The sequence below is a fragment of the Mytilus californianus genome, unplaced genomic scaffold (assembly GCF_021869535.1).
Source record: "Mytilus californianus isolate M0D057914Y unplaced genomic scaffold, xbMytCali1.0.p SCAF_11, whole genome shotgun sequence".
Classification (NCBI taxonomy): domain Eukaryota; kingdom Metazoa; phylum Mollusca; class Bivalvia; order Mytilida; family Mytilidae; genus Mytilus; species Mytilus californianus.
The window spans coordinates 28,088,372-28,103,810 of NW_026262593.1; the positions used below are offsets into that span (position 1 = coordinate 28,088,372).

At 33.0% G+C, this 15,439-nt stretch overlaps 1 long non-coding RNA gene across 1 annotated transcript; it reads left to right on the forward strand.

The window, feature by feature from the left end:
- Positions 1-3,139: 3,139 nt before the first annotated feature.
- LOC127719835 (uncharacterized) lies at positions 3,140-8,665 on the forward strand. The gene is made up of 2 exons (XR_007990499.1): positions 3,140-3,416; positions 5,922-8,665. It is a non-coding gene; the product is annotated as an uncharacterized LOC127719835 (long non-coding RNA).
- Positions 8,666-15,439: the final 6,774 nt, after the last annotated feature.

Below are 15,439 nucleotides of genomic sequence, written 5' to 3' on the forward strand. Positions count from 1 at the left end.
AAGAAAACTCTATTCCTTCATCAAAACTGGGGTGTATGGGTCGAATATAGTACCCACGATGACTGATTCTGAAGTAGCAGTGAAAAATGGCGACTGACTGTCAACCAGCAGTGAAACCACGGCAATTTATCCTAAAATATTATGTGATATAATTTCTTTTAAAATAAGATTGCCATTTTGGCCAGTTTAAATGATTTTAAATATTTATGAATGTGCAAATTCTATTTTTTTTTTATCAGTGTATTAATTGGACCGAAGAATTTAACTTTTGTTGCAATTTTAAGGGTTATAAATATAGGTTTTTACAATACGTTCGCGTCTTCGATTGGAAATCTGTGATATAGCATGGCGAATTATAATTATATTTGCCTGACTAACAGATGTTCTTGCAATAATCAAAGAAATGCATGACCAAACAACTGTCAGATTTAATTAAGTGTAATGGTTCTCAATAAAATATGTCAAGGCAAATGGCTGACAATCTTTCAAAAAAAAAGATAATGACCCTGATTATCTTTCCATTTTGAACTAAAGTTTTAGTCACACTTCTTACAGTTGATTGGCTTTAAGTTAAATATTTTCTATACATACACAAAGGTGTTGAAAATCATTAACAGTTTAAAAGTGGTCAAATACATTTTTATGTCTTCCTGGATTATATAAATAATTAGGACTAAAATTTTAGGAGAGAAAATGGGATAAATCTAGGGAGCCCAAAAGTATAGCAAAGATCAATTTTAGGAGCAAAAATAGGATAAATCTGGGGAGCCCAAAAGTATAGTAACGATCAATGTCTGAAGTAGTAGTAATATTAGTTCTAGTAAAAAATAATAATAAATAAACGTAAGTATATACAAAGGGGAATACAAACCAACTAATATTATAAAGGAAGAACGAACAATGCCATGGCAAAATGAATATAAATGACCAGAATATACTATACACAAAAACTAAAGACCCCATCAAAGACTGTGGGCGTGATCTCACATCGTCTACGGAAAGGTAGTAGTTCCTGTTCCACTAATTGTAGGCGTGAAGTTTTTAAAGTCATACAACAATTCGGTTATCAGTCGCATTATGTGATAGATGGTAATAAACAAGAAATCTCTGACACCCAAATTCTATCCATGATGACGTATGTTAGATTTTAGAAGAGATGACTTCATATTTATCTGTATGGATAAGAAACCTTCATATTTTGGCAAGTTAGTCAAATTTTGAAAGCAGTCCTTATATAGTTTGATTGATTGATTGGTTTTTTGCTTTCCGGCCAGTGACAAATATGTCATCATATGTGTAGGACGAGAACAATTTAACAGTAAATATTACAGATAGATCAAGTATTCATAGGTAGTCAACCGGGACGAAGGAAGGGAAATTAAGGTAACCATTGGAAAATGAGGGTATGTTAAATAGGAACAGACATTTAGCTTCGCAACAGGCCACCCTCGGATCCCTTAAAGAGTTGTTGCAAGGGTTCTTAACGTGCAGAGAACATGGAACTCTCTATCTACACGAGACATTGGATTTAGCGTCCCCATTCTGACCGTACATGGCTAAGTATGTTTACATCTCGCACAACCAAATGAACTATTTCTATACCCCAGTCACCCTGAGGCTTTAACCTTAAAAGGGATAGATGCTGTCAATAGTCAACAATGTTTGAATTATTCATCGAGAGGACATAATCTATTTCATATAAAGGATAAGAAAAAACCAAAATTGATATATGTGTATGGTGCGCTACACCATAATCTTTATTCTACGGCAAGCCGTTTTACTATTTACTCTAACTTCAAGACATCTTATAAACTTTATAAGATATCTTATATAGTTTATAAGATATCTTATATAGTTTATAAGATATCTTATATAGTTTATAAGATATTTCATAGAATTTATTATATACCTCATAAAATTTTCTTTACAAGATATCTTATAAATTATATGAGATATCATATGAACTAAATGAGATATCTTATAAACTATAAAAGGTATCATATAAAATATATGAGATATCTTATAAACTTTATAAACTATTTGAGAAATCTTATATAATATATATTTTTAGAAGATATCTTATATAATATAGGTTTTATAAGATATCTTTTATAATATAGATTTTATAAGATATCTTATAAACTGTATAATATATCTTATAAACTTTAGAAGATATCTTATAAACTTTAGAAGATATCTTATAAAGTTTATAAGATATCTTATATAGTTTATAAGATATCTTATATAATTTATAAGATATCTCATATAATTTACTTTATAATTACATGAGATATCTTATAAACTATATGAGATATCTTATAAACTATATAAGATATCTAATAAACTATATGAGATATCTTATAAACTATATAAGATATCTTATAAACTATATGAGATATCTTATAAACTATATGAGATATGTTGTAAACTATATATGATATCTAATAAACTATATAAGATATCTTATAAACTATATGAGATATCTTATAAAGTATATAAGATATCTTATAAAAACTAGATTATATAAGATATAACATATATTATATAAGACATAAAATATCTTAAATATTATTTGAGATATCTTATATATATTATATGAGATATTTTGAAATTAGAACGAATAGTAAAACGGATTGCCTTATTGTTCTATAACATATAATCGCTGTTGAGAGGCAAAATAACCCAATACTTATACATGTTTGCATATTTTTATCTTATAGGTTAATTAATACTTTGATCATTATCCAGTATACGTATGTACTATGATGAATGAGTTGTTTAATCATTTATATAATAATAAATTTTACGAGTAGTACATTGTGTCAATTGTTACGCTCTGTTTCAGTCGCCTTAGTGTACATGCACGCATTAAACTGCTTTTCTTTCCGTTTCATAATTAGGTAACTAAACAAATATTGATCTAGATTAATTTATTATGATTTTAAATATCAGGATCTTAAGGTGAACGATTAAAAACACAGACCATTATACTTGCAGACGTTTGTTATGTAACATCACTTTCTAGTCAGACCGATCAATGAAATACTATTAAGTTCAACGAACGGTCATGAGTGGATATTTTTTTAAGTAAGTCTTGACGACGTCATTCAGTAGTGAAGAGATTTTAACTCAATATCAGAATCCGCTCCGACCACTGATGATATATTTCTAATATCTGATTCAGAAGCTACCCTGAATCATACATAGATTTTATAAATAAACACCTTTTAGTAAATATAGCTATGACGAAAACTTGGCAAATGTTCAATTTGACCTGATTCATTATAATTGTGAATTACGCAGTTCTTTAGTTCCAATAAAAGACTTTGACCAAAACAAACATCGGAAAGCAAGACTTCGGACGGCTGGATTTTCAGAAGTGTCATATATTGTAACTGAGCTAAAGGTACATCCAGGTAAGTCATTTTTTATACTACTTGATTACATTTGTGAGAACACGTGTTTTTGTTTTTTGTTTTGATCTCTGTGGTTAAATTGCGCATTGTCAAAACTTTCCGTTTCCTTTAATAAAACAAACTTTAAATTTCGAGTTGTCTCTATACGTAATTTGGTTTTAACAACCACTGAAGCATGTATCCTATTTTTTTTTTTTTTTTATTTTGAATATTGATAAAACCTGATTGATAAAACTCGTGGCTTTAGTATTTACGTAAGTAACTGCAGGTATGTCGTCATTAATAGCGTAATTCACTTTTCAACAAAAAAGATTTAATCTTCTTTTTTTCACGTGTCTGTTTTGGATTTTTTTCTTCCTTTTCTGTTTTTTTTTTGTTTGTTGAAATATTTAGTATTTATAGATGCAGCGACAATCATAGCGTTACAAACATGTCGCTGTGTCTTTTATTGACAAATAGGTGCACTAGACAATGGGCACTGTCATATGCTGTTTTGACGAGGTAATTTGACTGCTGTTGTCTCGTTGATCTCCTCTATTTACATTGACAAATAAGATTTTTTTAAATGGTAGACAGTCGATTGGATTTCGATACTTTACTGTTTAGTAATAAATTGAAATAATGGTTAATGTGTTGGCAAATAGAAATGATAATCTAAAAACGCTTTATTAACAGTCGTATCAAAGTCTGAATACGTATCAAACACTGGATGCTTTAGATGAAGCAACTTCAACACCACCGCCACGCCACATCGCGTAAAGTCCGTCCGTCCGTCCGTCTGTCCGTTACAGACTACTTCACTTGTTGCGTTTGTTTGAAAGCTTTCATCCCTGGTATAGGTTTTGGTAAATTCATTTACACTTATTTACCATACTATGCCTAACATTGTTTGTTGGATATATAGGTTGTTGGTTGGTTGGTTGGTCATTTATGATATATTAGTATTGTGTCTTAACGAAATCTTTTAGTGGTACTCTTCGTAGTTCCTTTGTCCGAAGGCGTCCAGTTATGTTAGGATTGTTTGTGATCTTTGAAACTACAAAATAGAGGACTGTTTAAAGCTTTCCATCTCTATAAAGTTCTTTGAAATTAAAACTTACATATTTCTTGCTTATAATAAACATGTACGTAATGTTTTCACTGGTTATATTCGAATGGAGAAAACTTTTAAAAAAAAATGCTCAACTCAACACCAATCCAACCACAACATACGAACGATGTAGCCATTCCTAGTACCCAATTAAAACCAAAAGGTATGAAAGATTTTGTCATATACATGTCTTGCTTTATTACGTGGTGTTCTTGTACCAAGTTACCACAGTTGTCCACACGATATGTTAAATTTCTGGAGTTTTCTCAATGTGGCAAGAATATCTTCGTGATACGCCTCCTCTAAAAGGAAAAGCTGCATTGATCCAATATATTCAATCCCATCCCTGTTATTATCATTCCTTGTTAAACTGGTATAAAATTTGACGATTCCAGGAAACTATTAGCATTATATAACAACGGCACATTTATGCAAAAAGTTGAATAATTGAGTAGTTTTGTTAGCAAACTTATTGACTTTGTCTATCAAAGTAAATGTATCTGTCTGGTAGTAACTTGTACAGGAACAATCGATATGATAACGCTATTAAACTATCACCGATTCCAAAATAAATAAAAAATAGAAAGTTATTCATATTTAATACATATTTATCCATTTTTCCTCGCAATCTTTCATAAGCAGCCAATTTGTTTCTTTAGGTTTTATTATGCTTAAAACTATTGACAATGCCGAATGTGTCTTATAGAAATGTCAAGTGTAGTGCTACATTACTTGGAATATGAGAGTCGGGGAAGAGTTTCAAAACGCCGTTGTTCGATAGGCTGGTTATTTATTGTTTGTGTGGAAAGGTAAATAAAATTGAAACAAAGCAGAAGACAGTTACGTGCACGTGTGCAAATAAAAGAGAGGCGAAAGATACCAAAGGGACATTCAAACTCATAAGTCGAAATAAACTGACAACGCCATGGCTATCAAAAGAAACAGACAAACAACATTACACAAAACACAACATACAAAACTAAAGACTGAGCAACACGAACCCCACCAAAATCTGGGGATGATCTCAAGTGCTCCGGAAGGGTAAGCAGATCCTGTTCCACATGTGGAACGAGTCGTGTTGCTCAAACACTTCTGCAATATATTCTTTGCTACATGTATAAAAGATAAAAGACTCTTTATCATCTGCACTTAAAAGAGTAAATGGAAATTGATGCTTTACTGCATATACATGACACTGTTTATTGTTGGTGTACCTCATAGAAATGTCGGTCGATTTCTATTATTCACTCTACGTAAAAGATGAGAGCGGCAGAATTTAAAGATTAAGCATCTTGGCTACTTATTTGAAGGAGAATACAGAGTTATGTTTGAACAAAACAAACGTGTTCTGAACAACGCAAAGATATATGTTTGTTTGTTTGTTATTTGTTATATATATTTAACACCACTTTCAGTGAACTGCTATATTATGGTGACTGGATTTTATTGGTGGAGGAAATCGGAGTACCCATAGAGACCAGCAACTTATGACGGATACACTGGCAATTGTTGTCACGCACGAGGACTGAATACTAGTAGATGATTTAGGCAGGAGAACTGAGTACCAGTACATTTAGGCAGAATGACTGAGTATTAGAATAAAACAGGACCGAGTACTAGATGATTTAAACAGGATGACTGAGTAAAAGTATATTTAGGCAGTTTAGGACTTGAGTACTAGTTAATATAGGCAGTCTGACAGAGTACTAGTAGATATATAGGCAGGAGGCCCGAGTACTAGTAGATTTAGGTTGTAGAACTGAGTACTCGTTGACGTATGCAGGAGGACTGAGTACTAGAAGATTTATAAAGGAGGACTGAATACTGGAAGAGTTAGACAGGAAGACTGAGTACTAGGAGATGTTGACAGCGTGATTGAGTATTAGTAGATTTAGGCATGAGGACGGAATACTAGGAGATTTAGGCAAAAGTACTGAGTACTAGAAGATGTGGGCAGGAGGACTGATTACTATTTGATTTAGGCAAGAGGACTGACTACTAATATATTTAGGTTGTGTGACTGAGTACAAGTAGATGTATGCAGCAGGACTGAGTACAAGAAGATTTAGGCAGGATAACTGAGTACTAGTAGATTTAGGTTGAAAGACTGAGTACTAGTAGATCTATGGAGGAGGGCCGAGTACTAGAAGATTTAGGAAGGAGTTTTAATTACTTGTTGATTTGACAGGATTGCCCATGCCCTAGAAGATTCAGGCAAGAAGACTAAATACCAGAATATTTAGCAGGATTACTGAGTATTTATAGATTTAGGCAGAAAAATAACTAAGTGCTAGTAGATTTGGGTAGGAGAACTGAGTACTAAACGATTTAGGGCTTCGATAGATCTTATTGATCTGCATATGTGAGCCATATCTGGGGCGCAGTAAATGTCAGAAGAAAGGAGTGCCGTTACTGTCGAAATTGGTAAAAATGCGGCCGAGCGTAGGGATGCGAATTAGTTTTAAACGATTTACGCATAAAAATATGATATTTCTTTTTCCGATCAAAGAACGCCTTCTACTCCATCTCCCCGAATCTTTCACTGTATATTCTGTGCCAATAATTCTATGTGGAGCAAGTAGGGGGAATCAATTCACCAATAATTCTATGTGAAGCAAGTAGGGGGAATCCATTCACCAATAATTCTATGTGAAGCAAGTAGGGGGAATCCACTCACCAAACATAATAGAGGCTATAGAACTATGTAAGCCTTACTTTTTGTATACATATAAAACGAGGGTACTAGGTTGGCGATACACCTCTTTTTTTTTGCTATGTGATCTTTATTTAATAGGAACATTTACGTCATACTTGGCGTATAATCGATGTTAATATACGCAATAATTAGGTAGACCTGAAGAGATTCCCATACAGTAAGCATGTGTTTTTGTCTTTGATATCACATGAATTTTTCTTGTTTGTTTTCTCATTAGATGACATAATAGTTTATTTTAACTCTAAATATATAAATATAAAACTTAAGATAAAACGTATTTTAGTAACGAACATACCAGTTTACATATAAAACAAGGGTACTAGGTTAGCGATACTTTACACATTTTCGCTATGTGATCTTTATTTCATAGAAACATTATGTCATTCTTGGCATACAACCAGTGACAATTTACACAATTATTACGTAGAACTTAAGAAATTCCCATAATTTAATCATGTGATTCAAGCATGTGCTTTTCTATTGATCTAACATGCATTTTTCTTGTTTGTTTTCTCATAAAAAGACTATATATATATATGATTACATATGTACTTAGATAAATCGCATTTTGCTAACGAACATACCAGTCTACGCATAAAACAAGGGTACTAGGTTGTCTATACTTTACATTTGTTTTGATATGTATACTATACTTGGCGTATAACCAATTACAATTTACGCAATAATTAGGAAGAAATGATTAAACCATGTGCTTTTCTCTTTGATACCACATGTATTTTTCTTGTTTGTTTTTCCAGTAATAGACATTGTTTATTTTAACGAATATTATATATAAATATTGCTACAACATGATCAAATCCGATCTGTGACTTTAGGCTGAAAAAGTCAAATTTTCCAAACGCTCTGCGCCATCACTAAATTTCAAAACTATGTAGAAAACGAAAAACCCTCGTGAGGTAACAGATAACACATTTTTTGTATGGTCAGGGGGACTTGGAATAAATATTTTTGCCTGGTAAGAACTCAAGAAAAATGATATTGCCCAAGACAGGACGAAAATACATAATCAGTCCTTCACAATGCAGCAAATTGTCTAAAAAAATTGAAAACAAATTTCCGTTCGACTTTTAAATAACCGGACTAGCAACAGGTGAACATGACTATTCCATTGGCAAGAATTTTTTCCTGCCACATCCTTAAAATAATCAAATTGCTCGCATGTATGTAAGTTTGAATGTTTAATGCTTTTTCTTTTCTTTTTTTCATCTTCGACAGAAATTACGGCATTCGGTAATTAAATTCTGTTCACATTTTTCGGTATACTAAATATATTTGTCTCACTTAAGATACTAGTGTTTGTCATTCGAAAATAAACCATTGGCGATTATCGAAAATAATCGGAGGTGTTTATTTCAATCTTTAATATTTCAGTCTAACATATTTGTTATATATTTTCCAAAAAAAATTAAAATACATGTAGTACTTTGTTATTTCTATGCGTCCGAAGCGCTTTTCAGAATTTACCTTCATTAGGAACGCTCAAAGCCAAATAGATTTGAAATCCACGGATGTACAAGTAACAAAACACGTTCAGAGTTATATGACGAAAAGAGGGACATACAATAAATAGCACGAAATTTATAAAGAGTTATATTCATTTTCTAACACTTGGTCAATACATCAACTGATGGAATGCAAGTCCACGAGGGTATCATAAGTTCATCAGTCAGTGCTTCAGTACTTAAATTTCCCGTTGATAAAATAAGAAATTATTTAGAAAATATGGTTCCAACTCCCTCAGGCAAAGTAAACCTAAGATGAATTGACTATTCTTTTTATGCCCCCGGTTTTGAGCGTTCCTGAAGAAGGTAAATCCAAAAAAGCAATTTGGACGCACCAGATTTATAACGTGTTATATTCATTTTCATGACATTTTCGGAGAGCAGTATTGATGTTGTTAGACATTATGAATTCTAGGTTTGATAAAGTAACCATACGGTCCCCGCTCTTTAATGGACTACATAAAGTAACCATACGGTCCCCGCTCTTTAATGGACTAAACATTTTATGTCTGCACTTACTTTGTTTCCCCAAACAATCATCTTTTGACAAATACTTACAACTTTAACCTTTTTAGTACACATGATATATATGTATGATTCCTCTCATTCACCTTAGCATGACAAATTCGCCATAGAAGTAAACGGATAACTCATATACATTGTATGACAAATTCGCCATAGAAGCAAACGGATAACTCATATACATTGTAATTTTTGTTCTGCAAATGTTTAGAATGATATGTGTTACATGCCCCCACGGGGCCCTTGTAATTTGGTGAAGAAAACTATTCTTTTCTAGTCTATACATTGATATATAGATTAACATTTATATCTGGTACCCAAGAAATTCAAGCAATCCCATACGTTTATCATCTTATGACAGACAACCATCTGCTTCATTAAACTTGTTCATGCATCTAAATGAAATCATGATGCATTGTATAATAATTTTTTCACGAACTGCACATTTTTGCGGTTAAACTTGTTGTAAAGAGTGGAGTTCGAACATCACAACATATCCAAAACATGTTAGATTTTGAACTTGGGAACCTATTAATTTAGTTATCAAATATGTTTTTATTCGGAGAGTTATTAGTCCCCTACCGACGAAGTCGAAGGGGACTTAAGGTTATACTCCGCCCGTCTGTCTGTCTGTCTGTCCATCCGTCAGTCCGGCAAATCAGTTTTCCACACTTTTTTCTTCGTGCTTGAAGATATTGATTTGATATTTGGTGTATAATTGTTTTATCATGACAAGTTACAGATCAAGTTCGAATTTTGTTCTGGTCTGATGATTTTGTGCAGAGTTATGGTCCTTGGACTTAAAAAATTAACTCAAATAATCAGTTTTCCGCACTTTTTTCGTCATTCTTGAAGATATTGATTTGATATTTGGTATATAGTTTTATCATGACAAGTTACAGATCAAGTTCGAATTTCGTTCTGGTCTGATGATTTTGAGCAGAGTCATGGTCCTTGGACTTAGAAAATTCACTCAAATAATCAGTTTTCCGCACTTTTTTTCATCATGCTTGAAAATATTGATTTGGTAATTGGTATATAGTTTTATCATGACAAGTTACAGATCACGTTCAAATTTTGTTACGGTCTGATGATTTTGAGCAGAGTTATGGTCCTTGGACTTAGGAAATTCACTTAAATAATCAGTTTTCCACACTTTTTTTCGTCATGCTTGAAGATATTGACTTGATATTTGTTATATAGTTTACATCATGACACGATATAGATCAAGTTAGTATTTTATTCCGGTACAATGAATTTTAACCGGTAGGGGACTATGTATTGCCATGCAATACTCTCAAAATGCTTGTCATAATTGAAATTTTTTTTATGAAATATTGTGGATAATTCCTTACATTTAACTTTGATCTCTTGATGGCATCGAATCACCATGGTAATGCACATTTTTGCGGTGAAACTTGTTGTTAAGTGTGGAGCTCGAACATCACAACATATCCAAAACTTGTTAGCAATGGTATTTAGATTTTGAACTTGGGGAACTATTAATTTAATTATCAAATTTGTTGTTATTCGGAGAGTTATCATAATTGAAATATTTGTTATGAAATATATCATGTATTGTGGATAATTCCTTACATTTAACTTTGATCTCTTGATGTCATCGAATCATTATGGTAATAAAAAATTATATAAACATGATGTCAAATATTAAAAATATTCTGTTCACTTCATTCACAGTCTGTCTAGACTCGGTGCTAATTTAAAGTCGTAAATTATTTTTTTTCTTATTCTGCGATCATTATTTACGGCATTTTATGAGAACTGCGTAGTGAATTTCATGAAGATTGGTATCCATAACCTTCTCCCAATCCCTTGCTTTCAACATCTTATAACTGAGAATTAACTGGTAAACTGAGATCATTCAATGTATGCGACATGATTTATTTTGACACATGAATAATTTGTCTTTTATAAGACAAAGAAAACACTGTTTTGGTTGATTATTGGTTTATTGTTTTTGCCATACTACGTTCATTGGCAACAGTTTCGTAAAGTGTATTCCAAGAGTAGATTAGCCTAATTAAAGAGAAATATGCGTCTACAAGACAATTACAAATGAGGCTTGACATTTTCAATGAAAACGATACTTTGCCAATAGATATAAGAAAATGTGGTATGAGTGCCAATGAGTCAACTCTCCATCCAAGTCACAATTTGTAAAAGTAAACCATTATAGGTCAAAGTACGGCCTTCAACACAGACCCTTGGCTCACACCGAACCGCAAGCTATAAATAGCCCCCAAAACGACTAGTGTAAAACCATTCAAACAGGAAAACCAACGGTCTAATCTATATAAACAAGAGTGCACACGCTGAAATGTCTCGCCTTCTTTACTAATCATTGATATTATGTTGATAGTCCTAAATATAAAGCTTTCTTACAACTGTCGTATAAACTTAACATTAACCAAGAAAACTAAACATTGACCAATGAACCATGAAAATGAGGTCAAGGTCAGATGAAACATGCCAGGCAGGCATGTACAGCTAACAATTCTTCCATACACCAAATATAGTTGACCTATTGCTTATAGTGTAAGAAAAACAGACCAAAACACAAAAACTTAACACTGAGCAATGAACTGTGAAAATGAGGTCAAGGTCAAATAAAAACTGCGCGACTGACATAAAGATCATAAAATGTTCATACACCAAATATAGTTGACCTATTGCATATAGTATTAGAAAAAAAGACCAAAACTCAAAATCTTAACTTTGACCACTGAACCATGAAAATGAGGTCAAGGTCAAATGACACCTGCCAGCTAGACATGTACACCTTACAATCATTCCTTACACCAAATATAGTTGACCTATTGCTTAAAGTGTAAGAAAAACAGACCAAAACACAAAACCTTAACATAAGCAATGAACCATGAAAATGAGGTCAAGGTCAAATAAAACCTGCCAGACTGACATGTACATCATCAAATATTTCCATACACCAAATATAGTTGACCTACTGCATACAGTATTAGGAAAACAGACCAAAACACAAAAACTTAACATTTAGCAATGAACCTTGAAAATGAGGTCAAGGTCAAATAAAACATGCCAGACTGACATGTACATCATAAAAATATTTCCATACACCAAATATAGTTGACCTACTGCATACAGTATTAGAAAAACAAACCAAAACCAAAACTTAACATTGAGCAATGAACCGTGAAAATGAGGTCAAGGTCAAATAAGACTTGCCAGACTGACATGAACATCGTACAATATTTCCATACACCAAATACAGTTGACCTATTGCATACAGTATTAGAAAAACAGACCAAAACACAAAAACTAAACTATGACCACTGAACCATGAAAATGAGGTCAAGGTCAGATGACACCTGCCAGTTGGACATGTACCCCTTACTAGCATTACATACACCAAATATAGTAGACCTATTGCTTATAGTATCTCAGATATGGACTTGACCACGAAAACTTAACCTTGTTCACTGATCCATGAAATGAGGTCGAGGTCAAGTGAAAACTATCTCATGGGCATGAGGACCTTGCAAGGTACGCACATACCAAATATAGTTATCCTATTACTTATAATAAGAGAGAATTTAACATTCCAAAAAATCTGAACTTTTTTTTCGAGTAGTCACTGAACCATGAAAATGAGGTCAAGGACATTGGACATGTGACTGACGGAAACTTCGTAACATGAGGCATCTATATACAAAGTATGAAGCATCCAGGTCTTCCACCTTCTAAAATATAAAGCTTTTAAGAAGTTAGCTAACGCCGCCGCCGCCGCTGTAGCCGCCGCCGCCGCCGGATCACTATCCCTATGTCGAGCTTTCTGTGACAAAAGTCGCAGGCTCGACAAAAACGAGAAATGACCATAAAAAGGTTTCAAAACTACATGAACAGGTTTTTAACCACAGATGATATAATTATATTTAAAATGCGTAAATAAGTATTTAAATATGTTAAATGGCAAAAAGTTGGCTTTTTTTGTTTGCTTTAAAAGGTATTTGACAGTTTATGGAGCCAAATTGTTTATTGGGAAATGGGGAAACTTTTATGATATTACACAACCTATGTAGTGAAACACAAGATATTTATATGAACTTTTAACTTTAATAGAAAACTTTTTATAGCTAATTCTAGGGAAATAATTATGTAACAGTAGTAAACAGATGTTCAAAATGCGTTTATCCATTTTCAAAAAACATCCGTATTATTTTTTTTAAATACTTATGGGTTCGAATGAACACCATACGGAGGGAGACTGGGTGCGTCGATTTTTATATAAAATAAGAAAATGTTATATGATTGCCACTGAAACATTTATTCACCAGTGGCAACACAACGAGGATGTTAACAACTGTAGTTCACCTTATGATGTGGGAAATAATTCAAAAGAGAAAACCAACGGCCTGATTTATGCTAAAACAATCAAACGAAAAACAATTATGACAGACAACATACGACAAAAGCTGAATTACAGACTCTTGACTTTGGACAGGCACATAAAGCATGTGGTGGGGTTCAACATGTTTGTTAGAGATCAAACCCCAAACCTTGGACAGTGATTTAACAGAACAACATAAGAAAAAAGTGTTAAAATCAGGTGGAAATGGCTTTACTCATCATATCGACACTAAGCACAAAAATAACTATCAAAAGGACAAAAAGACACACAGTACAAATTTTCCAAACTTCCAAACCAAATGTTTGAAAATATGAAAGTATTTATTAAATGTTTTGAGTAACTTTGTGCTTGACTTAAAAAAATTACCAGTCAAACATAGATTACATTCATTGAAATCTAAGAAGTCACTATATACACAAGCATAGCAAACAAGTTTGGAAGGGACCATAGGAACATCATATGCATGCATCACCCTTCATGTGAATTCAAACTCAGTCGTAATGTACTGGAAGGAAATATGACACATCCGTTGAATTTACAGATCAGACAGAGGATGCCGGTATGTTACTGCTGTCAGGAATCTATGGTTGAGCGTTCCTGATGAAGGTACATCCAGAAAAACACTTCGGCCGCACGAAATGTATAAAGTGTTATTGCCATTAATTAATTTATTCGGTCTTTGAATTGACATTGGGAATGGTAGTGTAGAAAATAGAAAAAAGATATCGTTCTTTACCTTTTGTGTGAAGTTTTTGGTATATAATAATGATGGGATAATTTCATCGTTGTTGTTTTTTTTGTGGTAATACCAAAGAAGAAATAGACGGATATGTGATTTTCTAAAATCTCCTCCCTGAGACATTAATTGTCGAAATGAGCATCTGGTGCAGTAAAATTGGTTCTGTTTAATGTTATTGAGAATGATGTAGGTGTATAAGTGGGATTCCTAGAATATCTGAATTCCAATTGAATGTTTATATGGCTCGCGCGTCACTCTTTTTCTAACATAGACCTCAGTTGCATGCATCTCTAATATGAGTTTCTTTTGTCAGGTGATTTTGTTGGCTATGGAATACAATGGCGTATTAAATTCTAAGCCTGGTACCTTTAGATAGCTATTATATGTGTGTGTCTCTGTCCTGTTTGTTCTCCCATGTATTTGTTGTGTAGTCCTGTCATGTAATCTTGTCACTTTAATGTTATATTTAACATTGCCATAAAAGCAGGAGGTTTGGCTAGCCACAAAACCAGGTTCAACCAACCATTTTTTCTTAAAATGTCCTGTACCAAGTCAGGAAATGGCCATTGTAATATTATAGTTCGTTCCTGTGTGTGTTGCATTTTAGTGTTGTGTTTCTGTTGTGTCCTTGTTGTCTTCTTATATTTGATGTGTTTCCCCACAATTTTAGTTTGTAACCCGGATTTGTTTTTTTCTCAATCGATTTATAAATTTCGAATAGCGGTATACTACTGTTGCCTTTATTTTTTGCTCTTTTCCTAAAACTCTTTGAGTTATTTATCGTTTACGATGCCATGGTCTCCGGTGGTTATATGACCAGCTTGACTAAAGAGCAATCGAGAGGTTTGAAATAATTTGCCGTAAAGGGTAAAGGTCTATAAAATCCTTTTGTTGTTAGACATCTTGGATGCAATAGGTTTTGTGTAGATATAGGAAATGACAAGAGTTGTTTATCTTCCAAGTAATCTAGTTTTGTTTTCTGTAAAGACTTTTGATGGGGGAAAAATTGCTAATACTGATGCCATTTA